Below are 12,375 nucleotides of genomic sequence, written 5' to 3' on the forward strand. Positions count from 1 at the left end.
CTGGGACCTGGGCTTCCTTTTCAAACCTTGCTCCCCCTGTATTTCAGCTCTAGCTAAGAAGCCCCTTTGATGCCATTTCCTTACTCTCAGAGTCTCAGTTCCAGAGTAATTTAAGATGGGGGTGTTAAGTGACAAAGGAACGGCAATGCCCACGACAGTATCACTGTCGAATCTTGTGGTTCAGAGCGTGCTTTAGATGTGTTTTCATAACTCCGTGAGGTTTTCCTACCCAGGCGTCTCCATCTCCTGCTTAACAGAGATCCAATACTTTCAGACCCTGAAACCCATTAACTATTAAGTGTCTACAAGGTGCCATTCACCTCCCAGGTTCTGGATATATGACATTGAATAAGACAGCTCCTGCGCTCAAGGAGCCCACTGCCTGCTCCTGTATTTGGCAGGTTACTTGTCTAAGGGTGGTAGGGACCCACGTAAACTGCCAGAGGACACAAGAACTGAGACAGACTAGCTGTCCAAAGCCATCATATGGACAGTCTTTGTAAAGTCCTACTGCAGACGCTAAACATCATCCTCTCACAACTGAGATTAAAGGTATAATAGAAACAATGTGTAAATGTCATTCAAAATTGCATTTATAAGAAACTTGAATATCCTCCCATTTACCTTTTCACCTACAGAAGCTATTTCTTCTTGATTACAGAATCAAGATACAATCTGTAGATAATTCATGAAATGTTATCATCCTGAGCTTCAAGGAATTTACTGTTAAGACCTGTTAGGGCATAGGCGTGACAGATACCTGCTGCAGTGCTGTTAAAACCTCAAAATACACAGGAGTTTTATATGGAATCTGAGGTGTCCCTTGCCCCTTCTTATTCCTCTAACCCTTAAGTGTATAAGGAGGAAATATATACCCCCCGCCCAGTGAGTCAGTTATGTTACCCCTGAATGCTTTTAATGCCAATATTTTTAGATGTTATCGTTCATAACAATGCTGTCTGTCCACTAGTTCTTGTACCTGGAGCCGTCTAGCTCAACAGGTTTATGGTACAAGCAGAACTAGGGACTGAGACAATTAAATATCAGAAGAAGTCAAAGTACGTGATTCCTAAGTTTTTTCAATCAAAATAAACAGCAAATGGGTGGGAGAGTGGGGTGGGAGACCACAGAATTTCATGTCAAAATCAGAGTTTTACAGAGAGAAATATAAACAGCATCAATATTCATATATTTGTGAGGAAAAGTGATGGCAAATATTTTGTTGCATTTCTTTACATCAGGTCATCAACCCTTATGATGACTTTCGGAAGATAAACATCATTTTGTAGGTGAGGAAACTGAGACAGAGGGAGGTTAAGAAATTTGCCTCAGGTCACACAGTCAGTAAGTGGCAGAGCCGGGATTCAAGAGCGTGCCTGCCTGATTCCCAAGCTCATGCAATTAACCACTATGGTGCACTGCCTCCCACCACAGTGGCAAAGGGGTGGGGAGAAAAAGATGGAGCAAGATCCCTGGGAGAGCCTTACCCTGCCCCACCTACCTTCGCCTTAGACTCTCCTGAGAACCCAGCACAAGGCATTACTCTCACTGTCCTGCCATATTCAACCTCTGAACCAGTCACATGGGATATGCATAACCTATATTTATAGAATCATGGAACAGACCCGAGGGAGTATTTGGTTCTACCCTCTCCTTCATTTACAGAAAAGGAAAGCGAGGCCAGGAATTGCTGTCCCATGGTTGGATAATGACACACAAGCATTCAAATCCTCTGAATCCTAGTTCAGTGCTCTTTCTACTTTACCCTACTCCCTGAGAAGCCCATAAAAACTATAAACTCCATACAGATACAAGGATAAAATCATATTGTCATCTCCATCGTTAAACTGAGAGGCACTTTTTTCCCTAGATAGTATCTGTTAGGAGACAACATCTCCTTCCCGGGATTTTCTTCTGATCCAGGAAGAGCCTCCTAGGGGAATCCCAAACACATCTCCCAAGCACTCACTTCAGCCGCTTCATCCTGGGATTCTGCATTCTATCTCTTCCAACTCTACATTCCCAACATGAATCAGTACGCTTGACCTCAGAGCTCTCTACTTTCAGAGCCAGTATGACTCTGGAGACATGTTGGCCTGAATAAAGCAGAGCAGAGTTCTTGGGGCAAACCAGGTCTGGAGCCCAAAGACACCTCACAGCAGTCCATTCTACTTGGGTGAAATGCAAACAGCATCGAAATCCAAACAGATTACAATCAACCTTCAACTCTAGACCTTAGTAAATATTTTCTTCTTCTAAGACACCATCCTGAAAACATTCCATTCATCACTCATTTATTAAATCAGTCCCTTATTCAATAAATAGATTGATTACCTTCTATGTGTTCGGCAAGATGCTTGGTGCTGGGAACATGATCAAGGAAGACATAGTTCTTGCTTTCAGAAACCTGTAGACCACTGGGGAGGTAGAATTCCCGTGTACAGTGATGGCCTGCTTGTCATCTATAATAAAGGGAATTCATGGTGTCTGGAAATCCCATATTCTGCTTTGAGAAGGCTTCACAGATGTGTTGCCAGGGTTGAGACATAATGAAAAAGTAGGAAGAGTGTTCTCAGCAGAGAAAACATCTGAGAAGTTAAAGAAACAAACAAGTAAGGAACATGCAAGGAATCTCAAATAATTCCAACTGGCTGTAGAGAAAAGATCTTACAGATAGCACAGGAAAGGAAAGGGCCGTATCTTTGGAGAAATCCTCTGGCTCTGCTCAGGTGGCAGCTGAGCTTGTGGTGACACCTCTCACAGAAAATCTCAAGATTTTGCCTCCACCTTCCTCCAGGTGGGCAACATGCATCACAGAACACTTATCACTGACTAACTTAACTACCTCTCTCTGAGCTGCAGTCAATTTCAGCAAACGCAGAATTTGATTTGAATTCTCTTCTCTTTTGTCTACAAGAGGAGGGATGGCTGGTTGGGTGTCTGTAGAGTCAAAGATGATTAAAATAAGGCAGTTCAGGGAGTTTAGGTCAGAAACCAAGGGAGGTCAGGCAGAGAGATTTGTTTTTCTGAATGCTTGGGTCAGAACTAAACAGAGAGACAGGTTAAGGGACTCGCTAAAAACTAGCTGTTTCCTGGAGATCCTGACTCCCAGGCCTGTGCTCTGATCGTATGGTATCTGCTGACATCAGAAAACTGAAAAAACTTAATTTGAATCAACACACAGAGAGCAGAGAGCGGATGACAGGCAATTAATTTGATTCCCCCTTTCTACCTAATTCTCTCCTCATCAGCTTAGAAAGGGAGTGAGTTTCCATGACTACCTCCTGCCACGAAGACTCAGTTGAGGGTGATGCCAGGCAGCTCAGCTTTGTAGCACACACTGGCAGAGGCCGAACCTGAAGTCTGTGCCAAGCACAAGACCTGGAGCCTCTCGCTCCACCTACCCTCACCTCAATTAATCACCCAGCCTCCACCACTGTGCATCAAGTCCCTGCTTTGTGCAGTCTGCTGGGTACTGGGATGAGTGGAGAGACGGCCATAGGCCACTGAGGATGGATGTGCCCCAGAGAGGGCGCTGGGCTGAACCCAAGGTTTCTCTGACCAGCTTATGGGAAAAACAATGGACAGAAATGAATCAAAAAGACTGGAGGAGTAGCAGGGACAAGCGACCTTGGGCAAGTATTTCACCTCTATGAGTTCCAACCTCCTCATTAGTAAAATGGTGACCTGAAGACCTAGCCTTCTACATAGACCATTGAAAGATTAAATAGCTAATTGTATTTATTTATTTATTTTGTGGTACGCGGGTCTCTCACTGTTGTGGCCTCTCCCGTTGTGGAGCACAGGCTCTGGATGTGCAGGCTCAGCGGCCATGGCTCACGGGCCCAGCCGCTCCGCGGCATGTGAGATCTTCCCAAACTGGGGCACAAACCCGTGTCCCCTGAATCGGCAGGCGGACTCTCAACCACTGCGCCACCTGGGAAGCCCTAAATAGCTAATATTAAAAGTGCTTTATTAACTACAAAGCTCTAACAAATGTAAGAGATTATTATTATCATTGATATTATTATTATTATTTCCCCCCCTAAGCAGCTGTTTCTATGCTATCTGGTTCACAGCCCACCTTTCTTTCTCTTTGCTGATTCTCTAATAGTCTCAAGTTATTAGGCATAATCTGTTCAGCCTCCCACTTGAAACTGATTTTTCTCTTGTCTTTTATTCCCCAAATGTGCCCAAGATACTTGGCTGAATTTGTAGTCAGATTGTTAGGCAATTGGCTAGTCCCTTTCCCTGTTCACACAGCCAAGTACACAAGTGTGGCATGATCTAACACCAGACTGACGGCAGATGCTCGCTTGCTAAAGTGACCTCAGGGCCTCTCTTCCTCTCCTGGCCAGGAAAAAGCAGCAGAACACATCTATTCCTCAGGACTTTCCAGTTTTGTTCTTCATGACATCTGAGCCAAACACGCTTTTCTCTCTCTCCATCTCTTCCCTCCTGAGACAAGTGCATTGGATCTGGTGCAGTAGTTTCCTGGGGCTACTGTAACAAATTACTAAAAACTGGGTGGCTTAAAACAACAATAAAGAAGTTTATTCTTTCAGAGTTCCAGGAGCTGGAGTCCAAAGCCAAGGTGTTGGCAGGGCCATGCTCTCTCCGAAGGCTATAAGGGAAGATCCTTCGTTGCCTCTTCCTAGTTTCTGGTAGCTGCCAGCAATCCTTGGTGTTCCATAGCTTGTGGCAGCATGACTCCAATCTCTGCTTCCATCTTCATATGGGGTTCTCTCCTGTGTGTCCATGTCCAAATTTCACTCTTCTTATCAGTCATTGAATTAGGTCCCACCCTAATCTGATATAACCTCATCTTAACTCAATTATATCAGCAAAGACCCTATTTCCAAATAAGGTCACCTTTACAGGTTCTGGGGAATTAGAACTTCAACCTATCTTTTTGTGGGAACACAAATAAATCCATAAGCTATGGTGAAAGTGATCTGAAAGGCAGGAGGACTTGGAACTTGGATGACTTGGAGAAGTGTACAAAGCTCTGTCATTCAGAATATAAGAGGTCTGATTTCAGCCTGGGCATATAGTCCTTTTAGTGGCCCTGAGTCAACTCTGCAGACTTCCTGGAACTCAACTTTCTTATCAGTAAAAGTGATAAGTCTGAATTCCTAAGCTATGATGAGACAAGTTAAAATAATTCTAGAAGGATATGAATTATCTTCTGAGCCCTAAAAGCCTATAAATATGCTTACTAATAAAAGTCAAAACTGTTCAGAAACAACTCTTAGTTGCTTCTCTGCGTCTTAAGAAAAAAACCTAATTCAACAGCAATTAGGGGCTGAGGAGGAAAGCTGAGGGAATATCATGTAGGTCTCTTACTCCATGTAGCACCACTTCAGACTGACTAAGGTGGAGGAGGGTGTTTTTTCCTTTAAGAAAAACAAATATAATTGAGTCTTGCATTATGGTTTGAGCAGACTCCATAAAACTCCATAGTAAAGACTTGAAAAGCTTACAATTCCGGCTTCCCTGGTGGCGCAGTGGTTAAGAATCCGCCTGCCAATGCAGGGGACACGGGTTCGATTCCTGGTCCGGGAAGATCCCACATGCACGGAGCAACTAAGCCCATGCACCACAACTACTGAGTCTGCGCTCTAGAGCCCGCAAGCCATAACTACTGAGCCCATGTGCCACAACTACTGAAGCCTGTATATCTAGAGCCCTTGCTCTGCAACAAGAGAGGCCACTGCAATGAGAAGCCCACGCACCACAACGAAGAGTAGCCCCCGCTCACTCCAACTAGAGAAAGCCCGCGCGCAGCAAGGAAGACCAAACACAGCCAATAAATAAATTTATTTTTTAAAAAAAAGCTTGCAATTCATCACAGTGTAAAATTATGGGATTTAAGAGTTGGAGGGGACTTTACTCCAATCCCCTGGTTATTGTAGAAATTCTCTCTAACACCTCTGATTCGTTATCACCCAGCTGTATTAAGGAGCTGGCTCACTTCTTTCCAAGACATATAACAAATTACCCTTTAGAAAATCCCGCCCTCTTTTAAGCCAAAAGTTGCCTTCTTATAAAATCCACCTTTTGGTCCCTATTCTCTCCTCTGTTCCACCTTCTCAATGATAGCCTTTGTGCGATTAAGACAATTCTCCAAAGTTTCAATCCCTATATCTCTACTTCAAGGTACATTTTCTTACACTCTGTATCTTGGTTGCTTTCCTCTGGATGTAACCATGTTGTTAGTGTTTCTCTTAAAATATGAGGCCACGGGGGCTTCCCTGGTGGCGCAGTGGTTGAGAGTCCGCCTGCCGATGCGGGGGACACGGGTTCGTGCCCTGGTCCGGGAAGATCCCACATGCCGCGGAGCGGCTGGGCCCGTGAGCCATGGCCACTGAGCCTGCGCGTCCGGAGCCTGTGCTCCATAACGGGAGAGGCCCGCATACCGCAAAAAAAAAAAAAATGAGGCCACAAATAGAATCCAATCTTCTAAATATTGTTTAACCAGTTCAGAGTACCATGGACTCATTATTCCACAGGATTGGTATATTCCATTTTTAATGACCCAACTCAAATTGCATAGACTCTTAGGGCTCATATTGAAACTCTAAGAAGGAAATTTGCATCCTAAATGGATAAATGTAATGGGGTATGCCTTAAGGAGAAACACCTATACTTGAAGGAACTGGATTCAGCAGAGGGAGGAATTGAACAGTGTTGCAGTCACACAAAAATCTTAGATGATCCTACAGGGAGTTCTTGAGGGAGCAGGGTCCCAACCAGTAATTGGATGCAGGCTACCTCTGGGAAGGAGGCATGACTTAGGCAAGGAAGCTCTCTTCAGTTGAAAGGTTTCAGCTGTCAATACTCCTAGCAACTGGGGGAACAAATTCCTCATTCCTGAAGAGTGATCTGGGTGGCACACCACAGGATCCACTACAGTTCACCCTTTATACCATTTGGCTTCACTTTTCCTCATATAGTAAATTCTAGAAATAGCTTCCTCAGGAATCTAGTTGTCCTCTTCCTATGGAAAGTTAGTGGAATGGACTATAATCTCTGCCACAGCAAATGGTTTCAAAGACAAGGTAATTCTCATCATTTCCCTTTCTACTGTCTATTCTAGATTCCCCTCACTATTGATTATCACTCTACTGGTCCAGGTGGCTTACCTGGTAGAGTGATCCTGAGGGACGTGGCAACTTTCTCAGGCTGTGGCTGCTACACTTATCCCTTACCATCAAAATAAACGAAGGAATACAAAGAGATACCTCAGTGGATCATCCAGGTAGCAGATGTATTCTTCCCTGTCCCCATTGTGTAACAACATCCCTAACTTCTCCTAATGATCAGGATTCAATTATCCAGGATGCTCCATCTCTTGCCTGTTAGTCTCCTGGCACAAGGAGCTCTAAATCACTAGATGGAAACTATAACTTAGAGCTTAATGGGATTCTCATCCCCTAGTAGACATGTTCCCCCTTTAAAAACAAGGACTTTACCTCAAAAAGTTAAATATAGCATTGCTATATGATCCAGCAATTCCACTCCTACGTATGTACCTCCCAAATTGGAAACAAATGTTCAAATCCTTGCATAGAAATGTTCATAGTAACATTATTCATAATAGCTAAAATTACATACGATATATATATATCACATATATAGTATATATGATTCCATTATATAGATAATATATATACCATATATATTATATATAATTCCATTTTACATCTATATATGTAAATGGAATATTATCGAGCCATAAAAAGGAATGAAGTACTGATACATGTTACAATGCAGGTGAACCTCAAAAACATTATGCTAAATGGAAGACGCCAAACATAAACGTCACATATGGTATGATTTCATTTATATGAAATATCCAGAATAGATACGTCCACAGAGACAGAATGATTGGTGGTTTCCAAGGGTAGATAGGGAGGGAATGGGGAGTAACTGCTTAATTGAGTACATGATTTTCTTTGGGGGTGATGAAAATGTTTTGGAACTAGATGGAGGTAGTGCTTGCACAGTTGTTAGATGTACTAAACGCCACTGAATTGTTCACTTCAAAATGGTTAATTTTATGTTATGTGAAATTCACCTCAATATATTTTTTTTAATTTTAAAAAGAAATAAAAATGAACAAGGACCTAGAGATCCCATGTTCTTGGACTGGAAGACTCAGTATTGTTAAGATGGCAGTTCTCTCTCCAAATTTATCTATATATTTCATGTAACCCATCTCAAAAGTCCAGCAGACCTTCTTTTTTTTTCTTTATCAGAAACTTATAAGCAGATTGTAAAATTTATATGGAAATGCAAAAGATTCAGAATAGCCAAAATTATTTTTGAAAAGAAGAACAAAATTGGAGAATGTTTACTTTCCAATTTCAAAACTCACTATAAAGTGACAGTTATCAAGGTAATATGGGGCTTCCCTGGTGGCGCAGTGGTTGAGAGTCTGCCTGCCGATGCAGGGGACGCGGGTTCGTGCCCCGGTCCGGGAAGATCCCACATGCCGCGGAGCGGCTGGGGCCGTGAGCCATGGCTGCTGGGCCTGCGCGTCTGGAGCGTGTGCTCCACAACAGAAGAGGCCACAACAGTGGCCTACGGCATACCGCAAAAAAAAAAAAAAAAAAAGATAATATGGTATTGGCATAAGAATATATATATAGATAACTGAACAGAATTAAAAGTCTAGAAAGAAATCCTTACATTTATGGTTAATTGATTTTCAAAAAAAGGCAATCTGTTAGCGAAAGGAGAGCCTTTTAAACAAATGGTGTTAGGACAGTTGGATATTCATATGCATAAACATGAAATTAGACCATCTCCCCATATTAATTCAATATGGATCATAGAATTAAATGTAAGAGTTAAACAATAAAACTTTTAAAAGAAAACCTAGGTAGAAATCTTTGGACCTTAGTATAGCCAAAGATTTCTTAGATATAACACTATAAGCACCTTAAAAAAGAAAAGAGTGATAAATTGATCTTGTGAAAATTTAAAACTTTGCACTTCAAAAGACACTAATTAGAAACAGCAGACTGCCTTGCAACATATTTGCAAAACACATATCTGATAAAGGACTTGTATCCAGAATACAAAGAACACTTACAACTCAATAATAAGAAGACAACGCAATCTAAAAATGGCAAAATATTTTAATGGATATTTTACTGAAAAAGATAGAAAAGTTGCTTATAAATACATGAAAAAGACACTCATCATTTTCATTAGAGAACGACTAAAGAATTTTTAAAAAGACAGACAATAACAAATGTTGGAGAGGAGGTGGAGAAATGAGAATACTCATACATTGCTGATAGGAATGTAAAATAATGCAGTCACTTTGGGAAACAGTTTGGCAGCCTCTTAAAAAGTTAAATATAAATTTACCGTATCATCGGGTGATTCTGCTCCTGGGCATCTATTCAAGAGAAAGTAAATAAAACGAATATCCACACAAAGACTTGCACATTATGCTCTTTGCAGGATTATTCATAATAGCCAAAAGTTAAAAACAACCCAAATGTCCATCAACTGGTGAATGGATAGACAGATTGTGGTATATCTGTACAACAAAATGTTATTCAACAATGGAAAGTAACAAACTGGTTGTACATGCTGTGACGTGGACAAATGTCAGAAACTTTTACTAAATGAAAGAAGCAAGCCACAAGAGACCATGTATTGTATGATTCCGTTTATATGAAATGTCCAAAAAGGCAAATTTATAGAGAAAGAGAGAAGATTCGTGGTTGCCTGGGGCAGGGAGATGTAATGGGCATGAGGATCTTACTGGAATGATACAAATGTTTTAAAACTGATTTATTGTGATGGTTGTACAACTTGGTAAACTTATTAAAAATCACTGAATTATACACTTGAAGTATGTGAATTACACATTATGTAAAACATACCTCAATAAATATGTTTTTTAAAAAAAGACCTGTAAATCTGCAGAGTCCCGAATAGCATGGACAAGAAGCACAAAATTCCTCAACCGCATCAGAGAGAATAATGTTAAGCAGTGGTGCTTGTACTTCTACTTCTCATTCCCCAGATCCATGTATTTTACTGATTGGATTGGCATCATATATGGGTCTTTGGTTTAGAGTATATACTCTGTCTGAAGTCTGGTGCCCATCATCAGAAGGCATCATCTCCAAGCTGATACCTCTATCGTGCATCCAAAAAGCTGTTGCACATCCATTAGACTAGCAGCTTCTGGGAGGTGTAATATGTGATAGAAACAGTGGATCACATGGTCACGTGCATACGGCCAGCCCTCCATCCATACAAGCAATTACCTGGGTCTGAGGTAATGTTTGTCAGGATTCTATTCCAGTGGATCAAGTACCACATAAGCACTGTTGGGCTAAGATTGTATGAGTAGGAAAGGTAAATCCATACTGGAAAATGTGTCAATTCCTATCAAGAGGAATCACAAGATGGAAGGTCCCATTGTAATAAACTTTCCATTAAGGAGCTGATGGGTCTCTTCAAGAGGTAGAGCCATACTGGGAGCTCATTGCTGGTGTTTTTTGGTGGTGGGCTGGATATTCAACAGTGGCAATAATTACATCAGACTTAGATAGCTGGAGCCCATGTTTTGGGGCCACGCTTAGCCTCCATCCTTGCTACCATTTCACAGGCCATGGTTGTTGTACTTGTCCGTTACCATCATATTTGGGCAACTGAGTATTCTTTTCTGTCTCCATTATGTAAGAGCAGAACTGTCTTCTCCTGGTGATAAAGGTCAGTGAGCCTTGCTAGGATGGTGGCTCCATTTCTTACCTACTAGTGCATTAATGTGCCTTTTGTGCCAGCACTGATAGAAGTTGGCTGACATCAACTAGCTAAGACATTCTGTTTCTTAGGTTGTAAAGCATCAGCTGGCCAAATCATTCCCTACTGCCCATGAGTGATATATATTCTTACCTCAAAGTATTTCTCTTGACAGGCATACTACCTGAGGCTTTGTCCCTTAAAAAGAATTCCCCTCATCCTTGGATTAAGTCTGTAACCCTCTAAAATCCATCCTGGCAAGGGGAATGGAATACCATGATTGGTTTAGCCTTAAACCAGTCATTTGCAGTGGAATCGATGTCAGGCTTCCTGATCCATAGTTGGTAGAATCTAATCTGTTCCCCTATGTGAAAAGCCTTCAGCCTTCAGGCACCTCTCCCTTTTGCTGTAACCCCCAATGGATTACTGGTAGAGGTACTGGGAATCCCTCTGCACAGCACATTATTCCAATTCCTGGCATTTAATTCCTCCAGCTCTAGAAACTTAAATCCAGTAAGAGAGGTTCCATGTTTTCTTAATTTCTCACTTATGTGGGACTTCAATTCTCCTTGCACCTTCCTTTCAAAATTGAATGTGGTATATCCTGGTACCCCCTTCCTCTGGTTCCTACATTTGAAAGTTGGTTTTTATTTTCCCCAGGCCCCCTAGGGAACTGAGCTGAGTTCCATCTTCTATTTCCATAAGAAGTCCACTCACGCTAAGCAATTAACAAGCCTTAATGGAATTTACCCAAGATCTGAGCCCAGTGGGGAAGAGGGGCGGGGCAGATCACCATCTTCCTGGGTTGGTCTTTCTCCTGTATCTTCTCACCACCTTTCTCCCAAATTTGGCCTCGGGGCTTCCAAGTCTTCTCCTGTCTTTTTTTTTTTTTTTTCTTCTTCTTCTCCTGTCTTTGATGCCCAGACTCTGGGAATCTTCATTCCTTTTCCAAGTGGGATAATATCAATATACTCCTTCCACACTAGCTAAGAGAAATACAATTTTTTCCCATCTTTTTGCATGTCGGTGAAGACAGAGCAATATAAACAATAGGAAAAATTAAGAACTACTTAACTTATGTTAACATTATACCATCTCACTTACTGAAAGAGCAAGTTGCTCCATGTTTGGGCTTCTCCTTACCATAACAAAGCTTTTAGGGTCCTTATAGCAGTCTTTAGCACTTTTTGTAAGGCTAGATTTATTCCCAACTTCAGCCTCCTTTATTCTGTTTTTGAAGGTTCATGACAGTCTTTTGTGTTCCAGCTCATCTGTAATCCACTTTCTCTGTCTTTTGTGCATGTCCTTTTAAAAGCTTGAGCTCTGCAGAGAGCTCCCTGTACAACCACCTCCTTCTTTAGATGTCTCCCCTTTTATCCCTGGATTATTTCCTATTATCTTATAATCAGGATTTTATTGTTTAAATCTCCCACCTCCCCCAAGTCATATTCCATTCTAAAGTCTCACATCACAGAATCACACCTGTGGTAAATACTCTTTTGAAGTGAAGAGTTAATTTGTAATGCAAATAATTTATCTCATTTTATTATTTATTTATCTCATTTTCAAGTAGGAATTGTCATATATCAAATTTTCATAAAG

Source organism: Phocoena phocoena, chromosome 4 (genome assembly GCF_963924675.1).
Source record: "Phocoena phocoena chromosome 4, mPhoPho1.1, whole genome shotgun sequence".
Taxonomy (NCBI): domain Eukaryota; kingdom Metazoa; phylum Chordata; class Mammalia; order Artiodactyla; family Phocoenidae; genus Phocoena; species Phocoena phocoena.